This window comes from Gorilla gorilla, chromosome 8 (genome assembly GCF_029281585.2).
Source record: "Gorilla gorilla gorilla isolate KB3781 chromosome 8, NHGRI_mGorGor1-v2.1_pri, whole genome shotgun sequence".
In the NCBI taxonomy this organism is placed as follows: Eukaryota; Metazoa; Chordata; class Mammalia; order Primates; family Hominidae; genus Gorilla; species Gorilla gorilla.
This window is the reverse complement of record NC_073232.2, coordinates 42,038,950-42,054,857: the sequence shown is the minus strand read 5'-3', so window position 1 is coordinate 42,054,857 and position 15,908 is coordinate 42,038,950. Positions and strand designations below refer to the sequence as shown.

The window sequence follows — 15,908 nt, the reverse complement described above, 5'->3', positions numbered from 1 at the left end:
AGGTTTTCATTCATCACCAGCTTCCTGAGATTTTAGTCCTAAGAAAAGCACAGGGTAGTTCATTACTTGAAGCCATCTTCCTCTATGAGTTCTATACAAAGCCTCAGTAGAGTGGGTCCCATTAGCAACCAAGTTGAACAACTTTTATTTGCTGACTGAATATAGATACACCTGAATTGTTGACTGCTTTTGTAACTAAACACTCCTCTCCTGTCTTCCAACGAGTGGTCATTTTTGTCCGCAACTTGACCACAGCAATCCCTGGGGCCCTAGCTCTACTCTCAATAAAGAGTTATGGCTGTGTGTTTTGAATGACACCTTAGGACCCATCCTGCCTCCACCTCCTTCTCCATAAAATAGAAACCTAACTTGCCCCTCCAAGCTCTGAAATGCTGAAACTTACCAACTCCCTTTTCTCCCCACTATTTCTTCCTTCCATGGCAGGGACTTTCAGGTTTTCTTTCTTTTACTAACAAGGCACTAAGCATGATTTTCTCATACAAAATCGAGAGCCATAAAGTGGCTTACCACAGTCCTATTTCAATAAAGATGAATACTCGACATCTGGCAAGTAGTGTGTGCCTGACAGTGTCCCCACTGTGCTATGCTCATTTAACCCTCAGAAACAATCTCATGTTACAGATTTTACAGAAGTTGTTGAGACAGAGAAGGTAAGTAACCTCCCCAAGGTCACATGACTGCTAAGGGTGGGGCCATAGTTTGATCCCAAGTAGTCTGAATTCCCCAATTGCTTAAGCATGATTATCAGAAAGTATAGCAGTCTGTTTTCACACTGATATAAAGAAATACCTGAGGTTGGGTAATTTTTAAAGGAAAGAGGTTTAATTGACTCAGTTTCACATGGCTGGGGAGGCCTCAGGAAACTTACAATCATGGCAGAGGGGGAAGTCCTTCAGGAAACTTACAATCATGGCAGAAGGGCAGGTCCGACTTACATGGTGGCCGCACAGAGAGTGGGAACATGTGAAGGAGCAACTGTCAAACATGTATAAAACCATCAGATCTCAGCTGGGCACAGTGGCTCACACTTGTAACCCTAGTACTTTGGGAGGCCAAGGCAGGTGGATCAACTGAGGTCAGGAGTTTGAGACCAGCCTAGCTAATGTAGTGAAATCCTGTCTCTACTAAAAATACAAAAATTAGCTGGGTGTGGTGGTGCATGCCTGTAATCCCAGCTACTCAGGAGGCTGAGGCAGGAGAATCACTGGAACTCAAGAGGCAGAGACTGCAGTGAGCCAAGATCGTGCCATGGCACTCCTGCCTGGACAACAGAGCAAGACTCCATCCCAAAAAACAAAACAAAACAAAACCCTATAAGATCTCATGAGAACTTACTGAATATCACAAGAACAGCATGAGGATAACTGCCCCCGTGATCCAATCACCTCCCCCTAGGCCCCTCCCTCGACACATCAGGATTATGGGGATTATAATTCATGATGAGATTTGGGTGGGGACATGGCAAAACCATATCAGAAAGTAAAGGTAGAAGTCAAGCTTGGATGGGAAATGACATTGTAGATTATTATTATTATTATTATTATTATTATTATTATTATTTTGAGACGAAGTTTTGCTCTTGTTGCCCAGTGAAATTGTTTCTCTAATTTCATTTTCAGATTGTGTCTTGTAGATGTATAGAAATACAATTGATAAATGATTCTGGCTATTAACCTTTTATGCTTCAACCTTGCTGAAGACTATTTTTTTTTTTTTTTTTTTTTGAGACGGAGTTTCGTTCTTGTTGCCCAGGCTGGAGTGCAATGGCGTGATCTTGGCTCACTGCAACCTCTGCCTCCCGGGCTCAAGCGATTCTCCTGCCTCAGCCTCCCAAGTAGCTGGGATTGCAGGCATGCATCACCGTGCCCGGCTAATTTTGTATTTTTAGTAGAGACGGGGTTTCTCCATGTTGGTCAGGCCCGCCTCAGCCTCCCAAAGTGCTAGGACTACAGGCATGAGCCATCATGCCCAGCCAGATTCGTATATTTTTAAAAGAATTTTTTTTACTTTTTATTTTTTTTTTTGAGACAGAGTCTCACTCTGTTGCCCAGGCAGTGGCACAATCATTGCTCACTGCAACCTCCACCTCCTGGGTCCAAGTGATTCTCATTCAAGTGCCTAAGCCTCCCAAGTAGCTGGGATTACAGGATCCCGCCCCCATGCTCAGCTAATGTTTGTATTTTTAGTAGAGATGGGGTTTCACCATGTTGTTCAGGTTGATCTCGAACTCCTGACCTCAGGTGATCCACCTGCCTTGGCCTCCCAAAGTGCTGGGATTGCAGGCATGAGCCACCACTCCCGAACAGAACAACATTTTTTTGATGTGGATTTTAAAATGCCTCCCCTTCTTTCAACATTGATTAAGTCCCTTCTACATGCCAGGCACTGTATATGTGAAATAGTCCCAACTCTCAATGAGTGTAGGCAGATACACAAACAAAGGCTTAAGGAGGTCAGTTTTCTGAGACCAAACTGCTGGACAGTATATGAACCTGGGATACAAACCCACCTCCATTTGACCTCAAATTTGATGCTGGGGTGGTTTTAATTTTATTCTGGGAATTTCAGTCATTCAACCATAAAAAGGTGAAAAGTCTCTGTCAGATGTGCGTGTAGTGGTCTGTATAATAAAGACTGAAGGAAGCAACCAAACCAATTAAGAGACTTTCTCTAAAGGCAGAGTAATGCTAAGGGCAGTGGCAGTGACAAAAGTGGAGGAAAAAGTCTGTGATCATTTGGGAGACAGAATAGGAAGTGCTTGGTCATGAGATGTGAAAGAAGAGGGGAAGTAGAAGGAAAACAGAGCTGCTCAGGCTCTGCTGGGGAAGACTAGGTATGTAGCAGTGCCTTCCTCCTGGCCGAGAATGTAGGAAGAGAAATAGGTAAGGAGGAAAAGATAGTTTTTTACTCTCAGTGTCACATTAAAATGGAACTCTCTGGTCAAAAGTTGAATATAAATCTCTGTAGGCTAAGTCCATTTGTGACATCCCAACATATGTTTTCAAAAATAACATACACACTAAATCAAGCCACTAAGCATAACTGGGGAAATTTCCTAAAATTTACATGCTAAAAAAATCACCATTTTTCATTTATTACTTTCATGGAGCAACTTTGAATCTATGGTTACAGCAAGTGAGGCACCTTGTATAAAATAAAGCTAATACATGAAATAAAACCATTTAAAATTATATTGTTCTCAGAGAATGCAGAAAGCAATTGAAGCCATGGGTGTGCAGGTGACTGCCTTGAGAAGTTGTGTATAGTAAGAAGAACTGGGAAGAAAGAAGACCTGGAGAATAGGGTGATTTACACGGCATTAAGTGAAGCTTGCAAAAGTGAGCACTGGGAGTCAAGAGACATGTATGAATCAGGAATGGCTGCTCCTGTGAGTTGTTAGAAAGGAGATGATGCCTTCTTTTCATATCTATAACAGCAGCACCTAGCACAGTGCCTGTTCAATAGGTACTCGACATGTATTATCCCAATGCAGAGTCAAATTTTGCCAGGAGGGCAGGAAAGCTACAAATTAGCTATGGCAACTTAGTGATTGGGCTTGTGTGTGTGTGTGAGTGAGCTGGATGTCAGGCAGTGGGCAAAGTAGTGAACTGGAGGTGAGAAAACAATGACACAAACTCAGGGCTTCTCTTCCCAAGTATTTGGCTGAGAAGAGAGATGTAGTATTAAAGGGAGATATGTGGTAAAGGAAGCCTTTTATTTCAAGATTCAACAAAAGCGTGAGTATACTTCTATGTTAAAGGGAAAGAGCCAACAGAGAAAACACATTTTTGAGGTTAGAAGAGAAGGAAGAACTAATGCAGAAGGGCCCCAAAAGGCACAGGTGCGTGCAATCCGGATCAGGGACAGATTAGCTTGGATTCCTACAAAAGCAAGAAGGGAGAAAGGACCATGTGACACTAGAGCTATTTCTGGTAAAGGAAAGGTTTAGGAAAAGATCTTTTGATGACCTTTATTTTAATAGAATTTTTTTTTTTTTTTTTTTTTTTTTTTGAGATGGAGTCTTGCTCTGTCACCCAGGCTGGAGTGCAGTGGCACAATCTCGGCTCACTGCAACCTCTGCCTCCTGGGTTCATGCCATTCTCCTGCCTCAGCCTCCTGATTAGCTGGGACTACAGGCACCCGTTACCATGTCCAGCTAATTTTTTGTATTTTTAGTAAAGATGGGGTTTCAACGTGTTAGCCAGGATGGTCTCCATCTCTTGACTTTGTGATCCGCCTGCCTCGGCCTCCCGAAGTCTGGGATTATAGGCGTGAGCCACTGCACCCGGCTAGACTTAAAAAAAAAAAAAAAATACTGTGGGAAAAAGGATATTACGTATAGAAAAGTCTACACTTCTTGATACAACTAACTAAAAAAAGCCTGATACACTAAACAAAACCCAAATAATGTCTTCCCTAAAAGTGGGTAACTTGAAAAGCAATTCGAGCAAAAATCAAGGAGTTCAATTATAAATAAGTATATCAACAAAGTGAAAGATGGGTTTAATTTTTCCCACAAAAAGTTAAAAGAAATAACAGCAGTTTTAGAGGAAGAGGAAAAAATAATAAGAAAATTATATGCAGTTGCAAAATGTATGACTATTTACAAACTCTAACATATAACTACAAAACGGACCAGAAGAATCATTATCATAGGAAGCAAAGGGTCATTTCAAAAATCAGAGGAGGGATGATTCATATTTAATTTAATTCTGTGGAAAAAATTTAAGTAACCTTTGAGGACAAAAATAGGTGATATGTTGAAATGCAGGAAACCACAGTGGAAGGAAAAAGAATTCAAGAAAGCTCAGTTTCAGTAACCAGTATCTAGTAAAATCTTCAGGACCTAGAGGCTACAATCTGCATTAATAGTGTCTGAAGACCTAGAAATGTCATTAAATACCATTTTGGATAATTCTTGTAGACTTGAGATGATGTCTATTTAAAGTTACAAAATAGTGCCCGTATTTCTGTATTCATTACAGAAAACAACTGGATATGGAAAAGAAACTAACATGCTATGCCACAATCTCTAAAGAAAGATTAGGGAAGTTTCAGCTTAAAGCAAGGATAATCACAATAAAGTTTTACAACCCTTTGCAAGCATATATGAAAAACTTACAAGAAGTTTGTAATGATCTTTTCTTAAGCTAAGAGAATGGAAAAAATGAGAAAAATTAAATTATAAAATGAAACTTTGGTTTAGAGGTAAGAAACATTTGATGACAGTCAAGAGATCAGGGTTGTACAGTGTATTATGTGAATGTTGTGACTCATTGGTTTCATCTTGGATATCATAACTTGACATTTTGTAAAAGTGATTTTTCATGGGAGTTTTTTCAGGTGCCCTATAAAGTCCTGTCCCATGAGAAGCGAATAATAGTCTTCCATATTCTTGAGATATCTTAATGAATAGCATCTTCTACAGTCTTCCATTGTTTAGTCCTTGGAGAGACACTGACTGAAGCTGTGAGGTTTCACAATGACATGTCAGCCAAATACATATGCTCAGATTTACCATTTATCAAGAGGTCTTCACACTATCAATTGTGCAATTATCATTCTACACACAGGCAGTGATAAAGGGAGTAAAAAACCACAGCCATGGATCGGGAGACCAAGGTACCTCCAGAGGAGTCCAGTGGGTCCAGAAGCCCTTTGGATGTTGGTCAGAGGCTCCTCTTGGGCAGAGATCACAGCAGCAGCCAACAGGTCTGCTGAAATCCTTAAGAGTTCTCATGGACAAAGTTTGTGAAGGCATCTTAGACAAGATCTTGTTTTTGCTGGTTTTATGATCCTCTGCAGATGGGTCTATTCTCATTATCTCAGCCACCTTTCACTTCCTATCAGTTCAGTTCAGGTCTCTCATGATCCCAGGCAGCAGTAGTTGTTATCACGTGAGTTCATTTATATATGTTTATCTCTTTGGGGATGGGGGGACAACTTCACTGTGGACTTAATTCTACTGGAGATGAGTGACCCCATTTTAAGACAACAGGTTCACAAATTATTATCACATATCAGCAGGGCAGACAATAGCTACGACCTGGGGCTGAAAGCAGGTAACTCCATTTATTCTGCAAACATTGTCTTGATTATGGTGCCAGTTGCTGTGAGGGATTTCCTTTCCACCACCTGTTTTTCACAAGGTTTGAGTATGAAATGCTAACATTCTACTGATTTCTGGGTGAAGGGACTGACTGCACCATCCTAGCCTGTCAGAGCACTTGCCCCAGTACTTCCACTTTAAGAGTTTTCCACCTTGTCCAGAACTACAGTCCATTAATCCCCTCATTTTCTCTCTTAAGAGAATAAACAGGCCAGGTGCGGTGGCTCACGCCTGTAATCCCAGCACTTTGGGAGGCTGAGGTGGGTGGATCATCTGAGGTCAGGAGTTCGAGACCAGCTTCGCCTACATAGTGAAACCTCGTCTCCACTAAAAAAAAAATCACAAAAATTAGCCAGGCGTGGTGGCAGGCGCCTGTAATCCCAGCTACTCGGGAGGCTGAGGCAGGAGAATCCCTTGAACCTGGGAGGCAGAGGTTGCAGTGAGCCAAGACTGTGCCACAGCACTCCAGCCTGGGCAACAGAGTGAGACTCCCTCTCAAAAAAAAAAAAAAAAAAAAAGAAAAGAAAAAAAAGAGAGAGAGAATAAACAACACATCTCAAGTACACACCCACATCCCTCTTATCCCAAATACCAAACACACAAAAATCCAATCTGTCTCCTTCTACCTAAGCAATTTTAGATAGTCACTTTCTCATAATTACCTTAAGCTCCCTGACTTGCTGCTCATCCTTTCTCTGGCAAAATCTCATCCTTGGATGAGCCCGACTTTGTGTTTGCTCAATGACACCACTCACCTGAACCAGAAAAAATATCAAAAAGTGGTCAGAGATATCATCATAAATTCAAATTACTTTCACAAAAAATTGGCCCTAAATGTTTCCAGAAATCAATAAAAGTTTTGTTTCTCCAATGACATCATTTCTTCAGAAACGCAACGTGTATAACCTATTTTTTCTATGTTCTTCTAACATTTATTCAACTTCTCTCATCTGATATCTTGCCAAATCATTCAAAGAGAAAATATATCCCATTAGGCAAGAGCCGACCATATTCCCATCACCTGAGAAAATCACATGCACAGGATGCACCCACCTCACCTTTCTCTGCCTCATCATGTCAGAAAAAGTACCCCTCCTTTTGTCACAAGGCAAATCTGAGATAAAAGATTTAGATGGCCTGTAATTCCAGCACTTGGGGAGACCAATGCAGGCAGATTATTTGAGTCTAAGAGTTCAAAAGAAGCCTAAGCAACTTAGGGAAACTGCATCTCTCAAACAAATACAAACCATTAGCCTAGCATGGTGGTGTGGTGGCACATGCCTGTAGTCCCAGCTACTCAGGGTGGGGAGCACTGAGGTGGGAGGATCACCTGAGCTGGAAGGTTGTGGCTGCAGTGAGCCGTGATCACGTCACTGCACTCCAGCCAGGGTAACAGATATTTTTAAAAGGATCTTCTCTGTTAAAAATAATCAAATAAACAGGTGGCCATGAGGCTGAGGTGGCTGCAGTGCACTCAATTCCTCCTCAAATAAACCAAAACTTGACTCAGTGTAAATAATAAAAGGAAACTTAAGCTTAACCAATCAGAAACCACCAACTAACATCTAACTAGAGACCTTCCACTGTAATGTTCCAAATGAGGCCACTGCTCCACTTTACCCAATCAAGTATTTTCTTTTTCTTCCACATTCACCATATAAAATTCTTCCCCCACCCTCCCTAAGCCTCTCTGTTGGACCTCTGAGCTGCTTGCAGTCTGGGGCTGCCTAGTTTATACATTTCTGAATGCTCAAATATATTTTCTAATGTTTCAAAGTGGCTCTGGTGTAGGAGGTTGTTGGTGGAGTGACCCAAGAGTATACAGGAATTGAGGGCATATGAGATCTCTGGACTCTGCACTCCATTTTGCTGTACACTCAAAACTACTCTAAAATAATATATCTTTAAAAATCTATAACTATCATGTAGCCCTTTTCAAGTCTCCAACTGGTTGGAGCCAGTTCGATTAAAGCTCAGAAAAAAAACTGGTTAATAAGCTAGTTCTGACCCAACTGGCAAGAAGCGGCAGGAAAGACCCAGGCCAGGGGAGCATATTGCACATGCATGCACCAGGAAACTGGAGGAAGCTTGGAGGCCCTTTAGCCTGGTCCTGAGCCCACTGAAACTGCAGTTACAGGCACAGATGCCTGGGGCACCAATCTGAATCTGCCAACATCCAAGGCCACATGAACACAAATGCGCAGAGTGTCCTCTGCGATCGGTAGCTAAGGATGTTAGGCCATGATTGGACTAGGATGGGAGATGAACTGAGAACTATAGATTCTGTAGGCTTTTGTTGTCTCTTCCCACCCCCAAGCAACAAGTGATGAACACACACACACACACACACACACCCTGTAGTGACTAACAGGATCTCCCTCCAGGGAATTTGCAGAAAGGGGAGCAGAAAACATCCCAGAGGCCTTTCACAGCTACTTCCTTGAGCCCCCTTTCAGACAGTGCTGTCTAGACCTGTCTCAGCCCAAGCATCACCACCCTGATATGCAGAAGCTGGCATCCTTACCTGAAGTTCAACATCAAGAAATGATCTCTTCTACTCAACACTGATAGAAATACCTCTAAGCAACGTCCTCATTGGCAGGGGTGGAGTGGGGGAGTTTGTTAAGAAGTGAGGCCTCTGTCTACCACCTAGAGAGCCTGGAAATTTCCATCTGTGCCACAAAGTCCAAATCACTGGCCACTGCCCCAGTGTATGGCAGATTAGAACATCTCTCCATCGGATCTGGGTTTCTATTCCATTGAGTGAAATGGCTTTTCTATTACAGGAACAGAATAAGGGATCAAAAGGGTCTTACAACTGAACTCCAGTGTACAGTCTGCACAGACACTAGGCTTGTGCAAATATGACACAGCGAGGTCCCAGGACCCTTAAGCCAGCTGAATGTACTGAGTTTCAGGAAACAGTGAGATACATTCAGCAAAACAGTGGGCTTCATGCTGAAAGAAGTCAATCCAAGTAAACACACATCACACACACACACACACACACACACACACACCCGCAGACACCCTAGTGGCCAATAGGTCCTCTCACCAAAAACCTGCAATCAGGAGAGCAGAAAGCCTCCCAGGGCTCCACCACTGCCCTTTCTGGAGTGCCTTATCAGACGGCCAGCCTCAGGACAGCACTGTCTGATCCTGGTCCAGCCCAAACCGCCATCACCCTGTGATGTGGGAGCAGGCCACTTCACCAGAACCTCTGTGGCAGAAAAATTTCTCTTCCTTTTAAAATGATGAGAGGGAACCTTCAGACAGTGTCCTGATTAGGGTGGGTGGAGAGGGGGGTTTCCCAGAAAGTCAGGCAGGGCAGGGCAGAAGCCCTCTGGGTTAACTGTGTGCTTTTGATATGAAGGCAGGTAAGACTGGACAGGTGGGGGTGTTAGTGAGGGGATGGACTAGGGTGTGCTGAAGAACTCCACTTGGGCTCTGCACACCAGGGAAAATGACCATAAAACATCCCATCTTCACTGCTCAGAGAAGGCTAGATCTGCTGTGAGCTAGAAAGCCATGTGGGGGCAGCTGATGAGTCATCAAATGGGAGAAATCTGAGAGCCATGTGTTCCACAGGCCTCTGGTCCTTGTTCAGGCAGCAGGGCACTGTGAGATGTGGCTCCTTGGCCCTTTCCAGCCACCACCTTGATTGCCTGCTGCAAGGAAAGAGACTGAAGCCCAAGAATGGGGTCTTGCTCACCATAGGATGACGGCTCAGTGTGCAGAGCTGAGCTATGGCCCAAGAGGCAGAAGGTGGGGATGACCCAGGCTGAGCTGGGGGATCCAACTGAACATGGACTTGCTAAGAAGCTGTGGGCTATGATGCCTTGGGACCCCAGTCTGGGTCTAGAATTGTAGCAAAACAGGCTACTGGGAAAAGTCCTTGGGAAGCCAACTCACTTTTGCTTTCATCCATGGGCAAACAAACCAACCCCCACCACTTCCCACTCCCTCTGAAAGCCACTTGGCCCTCTGATCGACCACACCACAACGGTGTCACTCTGTTAAGGCACAGGTAGACAAGACATCCAGCCATGCACACTCCAGGGCCCACACATGTCCAGAATACACTGGTTCTTGTTGAGACTCCACTCTTCCAACTCAGACAGAAGCTCCCCAATCTCCTCAGCCACTCCCAACCACTGGAGGCCTGAAAACTTTCATGCATGCTGCTATGGTCTAAAGCACTTGTGGTGGTTTTAATTTTCATTTTCCTGATAATCAGTGATGCTGAGCACCTTTCCATATGCCTTTTCACCAACTGGATGTCTTCTTTGGCTAAATGTCTATTCAAATCCATTGCCCATTTACAAATCTGCTTTTTTGTGGGCTTCTTGATGTTTTTCTCTCTTTTTTTTCTATTTATTTATACAAGTTCCTTAGGTATTTTGGATATTTTTAAAAATGATTTTCAATTCCACTGCCCAGTTATAAATTTTTTTTTTTTTTTTTTTTTTGAGACAGAGTTTTGCTGTTGTTGCCCAGGCTAGAGTGCAATGGTGCAATCTTGGTTCACAGCAACCTCCACCTCCCAGAGTCAAGCAATTCTCCTGCCTCAGCCTCCTGAGTAGCTAGGATTACAGGCATGTGCCACCATGCCAGGCTAATTTTTGCATTTTTAGTAGAGGCAGGGTTTCTCCATGTTGGTCAGGCTGGTCTCGAACTCCTGGTCTCAGGTGATCTGTCCACCTTGGCCTCCCAAAGTGCTGGGATTACAGGCGTGAGCCACTGTGCCCGGCCAATTATCCCTTTTTGTGTTTTTTTTTTTGGGGGGGGTGGGGGGAAGAACAGAGTCTCGCTCTGTCACCCAGGCTGGAGTGCACTGGTGTGATCTCGGCTCACTGCAGCCTCCGCCTCCCAGGTTCCAGCAATTCTCCTGACTCAGTTTCCCGGGTAGCTAAGATTACGGGCGTGCAACATATGCCCAGCTAATTTTTGTATTTTTAGTGGAGACGGGGTTTCACCATGTTGGCCAGGCTGGTCTCAAACTCCTGACCTCAGGTGATCCACCCACCTCGGTCTCCCAAAGTGTTGGGATTACAGGCAGGAGCCACCACTCCTGGCCCCATTTTGTGTTTTAACATCAGTCAACACTCATATTTTAAAATAATAACAATGAATGGCGGTACCTTAGAACAAGGGAATTATACATCTTTCTCTTGTCCTAGTGCAGACATTTTGTCTATAAAATGTTATTCACAGATGAATTCATGAGAACATAACTGTGAATTTTAAATCCATATACAAGTGTATGCTCGTTCATGAATATTTCAATAAAATAAAAGTAATAGCAAAAAAGAATTCCAGAGTTGAAGCAGTTTCAGGAAAAAGGAGTTGGCAGTATGAAGTAAAATAGCAAAAAATGGGTGTTTTTTTAAATGGGTATATTTGTGTCTACAACTTTTTTTTAATTATAGCATTAGACAATGTGTATATATATATACATATATAAAGCAATGGAAGTGGCATTGTTTTCATACTAGTCTAGAATATTAAAATACATGTAATATGTGATCAGCAAAATAATGGCCCCCCCCAAAGATGTCCACAGATTCCTAGAACCTTACATGAAAATGGTACATCATGCATGTGATTCAGGTAAAGACCTTTACATGAGGAGACTACCCTGGTGCTATGGAATGAACGTTGTGTTCCGTCAATGTTCATGTGTTAAAATCCTAACCCTCAAGGTGATGGAATTAGGAGGTTAAGCCTTACAGGAGACTCTGCCCTCATGACTGGGATTAGCACCTTATTAAAGGCACAAGGGAGCTTGTTTGTTCCTCTCACCATGTGAAGACACAGCAAGAAGGAAGCCTCTATGAGAAAGCAGGCCTTCACCAGACACCAATACTGCCGGCACCTTGATCTTGCACTTCTCAGCCTCCAGGACTGTGAGAAACAAAGTTCTATTGTTTATAAGCTACCTGGTCTAATGCATTTCCTTGTAGCAGCCTGTATGGATTAGGACAGTGGGCTCATGTGGATGATGACGGTGTCTCCATTCAGGACTAAGTAAGCACATGAGTCCTTAACAGTGGAAGAGAAGGGGGAAGGAAAGAGCCACAGAGACATGTGGCCAAAGAAGACCGGTCCATGGGATGCAAGGTTGCTAATGGTGACAGTGGAGAAGAGCCCAAAGCCAAAAAATGCAGGCAGACTCCAGAATGTGGAAAAGGTGAGAAAAAAGATCCTCTAGAGCCTCTAGAGATGAAGGTAGCCTTTCCACCACCTAGATTTTAGCCCAGTGAGATCCACATCACACTCTGACATACAGGAGTGTAATAAATTTGTTTTATGCCCTGACATAGTGGTAGTTTGTTGTAGCAGCAATGGACTAGGAATATATAAATATATATACACACACACACAAACACTACCCCCTCACCACACACACACACACACACACACATAACTATATATATCCTACCCTTCAAAATTGAAGCAGATAAACTACACATTAGCATTAACTTAGCTGGGTGTAGTGGCACATGCCTGTAGTCCCAGCTACTCAGGAGGCTGAGAGGGAGGATCATGTGAGCCCAGGAGTTTAAGATCAGCCTGGGCAAACACACTGAGGCCACATTTCAAAAACAAACAAACAAAAAAACACAACAAATCTTTGATTAAGCTCATTTCCCAAATCTGAAGAGGAGACAATTATTAGATAAAGAGGAGAAAAGAGAAAGGTAGAGCTGCTGACTTCTGTGGTGGAAGCAGAGGCACAGGCCCAAACATACTCCTGTCCTCCTGGCTTTCCTGTCCCTTCTCATAAGGGACACATGAACCTCTCAAACTGAACCATGGATCACAGACCCATACTCAGAACTCAATACAGTTTTGTTCTATGATTTTTTACATGTCTGTGTCCTTGTATCTGCCTCCCATTCCCAACTCCCTTACTCTAGTTAGAAAAAAATGGCTATTACCAAATATGAGTACATCCTCATATACTAATGCCAACTGATCACCAGCTGGTTTTCTTCTTTTACAAAGTCATAAATCTTTAGACTTTAACACATCTTCCAAGCAATAGAATGTTATTTTCCAGTTCATTAACACAAATTCTATATTTAAAATGAAGACTTCACAAGTTGATTTAAATAACATATTAACCAAAATACACTGGCCATGGTTCAAACTGACATTTTAATTAAATGTGATGATAGGTTGAGTAACCTAGCAGTACTCTAAAATGACTTTTGGTTATGGCTTTTTCCATATTATGTTTAGGCTGAGGCATCCCTAAATGATTCAATTGTAATTCCTCTATTCCTCTTCTTAAACATGAGATTTATCTTTACAAAATAATTTATTTTCTTAAAATTACAAGTTAATTCTATAGTTCATGCATACATAATCTCAGCAGATATCAGCTGTATGTGTACACACATACATATAGGTATTTGTATATACACACATTACATAATTTTTTAAAAAACTTATTAGTAGGGTAGAACCACGAAGACAAAGAGGCTTTGTGTAATGTGATGGAAACACAATTGCAGGACGAACAACAGGCTGCTGTGAGGGCTGCATTTACCCTTTCTGCTGTAAGACTTGGAAAAACATGGATAGTGGATATTTAATCCGCATAACAGAAATTTCAGGGTGCAGAAAACTTCCCACAATTTTTACAGACAATGTCAATAGAAAGGCATTCAATGCAGGGAATACACAGTGTGACAGTATACAAAAATAAGCAGGTTGATGGTTTAGATTTATGAGACGAGAAAGAAATAGTAGATGATGCCATAATTCTCCTTTTATGGAGTTATGAAAATTCTTCATTTTATATAAGGTCAGGTGCTTTCAAATGTCAATCAGAAAAATATTTAAAGGAAGAATCAAATCTAAGATGTGGAGAGATCTTTATAAAAATGACCTTCAGGCCAGGCACGGTGGCTCACACCTGTAATCCCGACACTTTGGGAGGCCAAGGTGGGTGGATCACAAGGTCGGGGGATCGAGACCATCCTGGCCAACATGGTAAAACCCCATCTCTACTAAAACACAAAAAATTAGCCAGGAGTGGTGGTGTGTGCCTGTAGTCCCAGCTACTTGGGAGGCTAAAGCAGGAGAATTGCTTGAACCCGGGAGGCAGAGGTTGCAGTGAGCTGAGAGCACCACTGCACTCCAGCCTGGCAACAGAGCAAGACTCCATCTCAAAAAAAAAAAAAAAAGAAAAAAAATTACCTTCATTCTGAGAAGGTATAATCATCAACACATTCTTGAGCACAACTATGCACATACGCACTTCTAAATTCACAAACCATACTTGTGCACACACTGATGTCTCTAGATTCCTTTTTTGAAGAGAGGGCAACTTGGTGTGTCACCCAGGCTGGAGAGCAGTGTTAGGATCATAGCTCACTGCAGCCTCAAACTACTGGGGTCACATGATCCTCCTACATCAGGCTCCTCAGTAGCCTGAACTATAGGAATGAGCCACCATGCCCAGCCAATGTTTCCATTTTTTTGTAGAGATGAAATCTTGCTATATTGCCCAGGCTGGTCTTGAACTCCTGGCCTCAAGGAATCCTCCTGCCTTGCCCTCCAAACGTGCTGAGATTACAGGTGTGAACCATGTGCCCAGCAACCGGATTCTTTATTAAGAAGAAAATTTGTTTCCTGACATGTAGGCAATGAATTGATAAATAATAGTTCACAAATTACTAATTTACAAGTCAATATAAATGAGGTGAGTAAACACAAAAATAACAGCATAAACAGTTCATGACTTCACGTTTCTTTTTCTCCTTTAAAATGTAGCTCTGACAGAGACTACTACTTCTTGTCCATTCCATGGAAAAGTCAGAGGTGGTTAAAATGTCAGAGGTACACTTACTAATACTTTGCTGCCTTTTGTGTAGCTTCCTCTCAGTACTTCACCAGTTGGGATTGACACACCTCTACAGCTGGGTTCAGGAACCAGACAGCAGCACACAGAACGGGGAATCCAAAGCCATCTCTGACACTAAAAGCAATGAAAACAAAAATAACCAAACATATTATCAAGAAATGAACAAGAGATTGATATCAAGTAGAGCAAGAAGAGAAGAAAGCATTTAATCTGCCAGGCTTTCATTCTGACAAAATAATTTACAACATGCATGTCTCTATCTGACATGAGTGAATAGAAAAAGAACCCAAATGCCCAGTTGAATTGCAAGATGAAAATGAAAAAGAACTCTTGCTTATTCGCCAGGGTACAATCTAATCTGGGCTACTAAAACACTTTCATGCACTGATTCTATGTAACACATGCTTTATTGCCATTTGGAAATGGGATTTCTTGCTTTGATTTAAATATACTTCCTTGGATTTCTGCTTTAAGTATACTTTCTTAAACATATTCACAGCTACATTCTCAGTACAAATTTTCAGGTGTAAGTAACTACTTCTGCTTTTGATAGACAGTATAATTGGTGAAATAAGCTATACTTCCATGTAAATGTGAGAGTACAAGGTAAGATTCCAGAGTCAAGTAAAACATAACAGTCAAGAAAATAAAAAGGTGAGAGTAACTGGGCAGTGGGGAAATCTTGTGTGTGGAAAGAATGAATCTGTAAAACTGTTCTTTCCTAAGAGAGTTCAGCAGGATTTGGATGATAGAGAGCTTTGTGTACAAGGGTTCCAGTTCCACATAGTTTAGGTCTAATTTCAAAGGCAACTTCTAGTGCAACCTGTGACTCACGCTGTCCTAAAGTGCTGTATGTAAAGGGTCTGGAGATAACCCACAAGCAGCACTGTGAACCCCTGACAG

General features: G+C 42.3%; 1 pseudogene; it reads right to left on the bottom strand.

The window, feature by feature from the left end:
- Positions 1-821: 821 nt before the first annotated feature.
- Positions 822-15,908, bottom strand: part of LOC101143777 (ribosome biogenesis protein BMS1 homolog) — a 31,064-nt pseudogene continuing 15,977 nt past the window's right edge.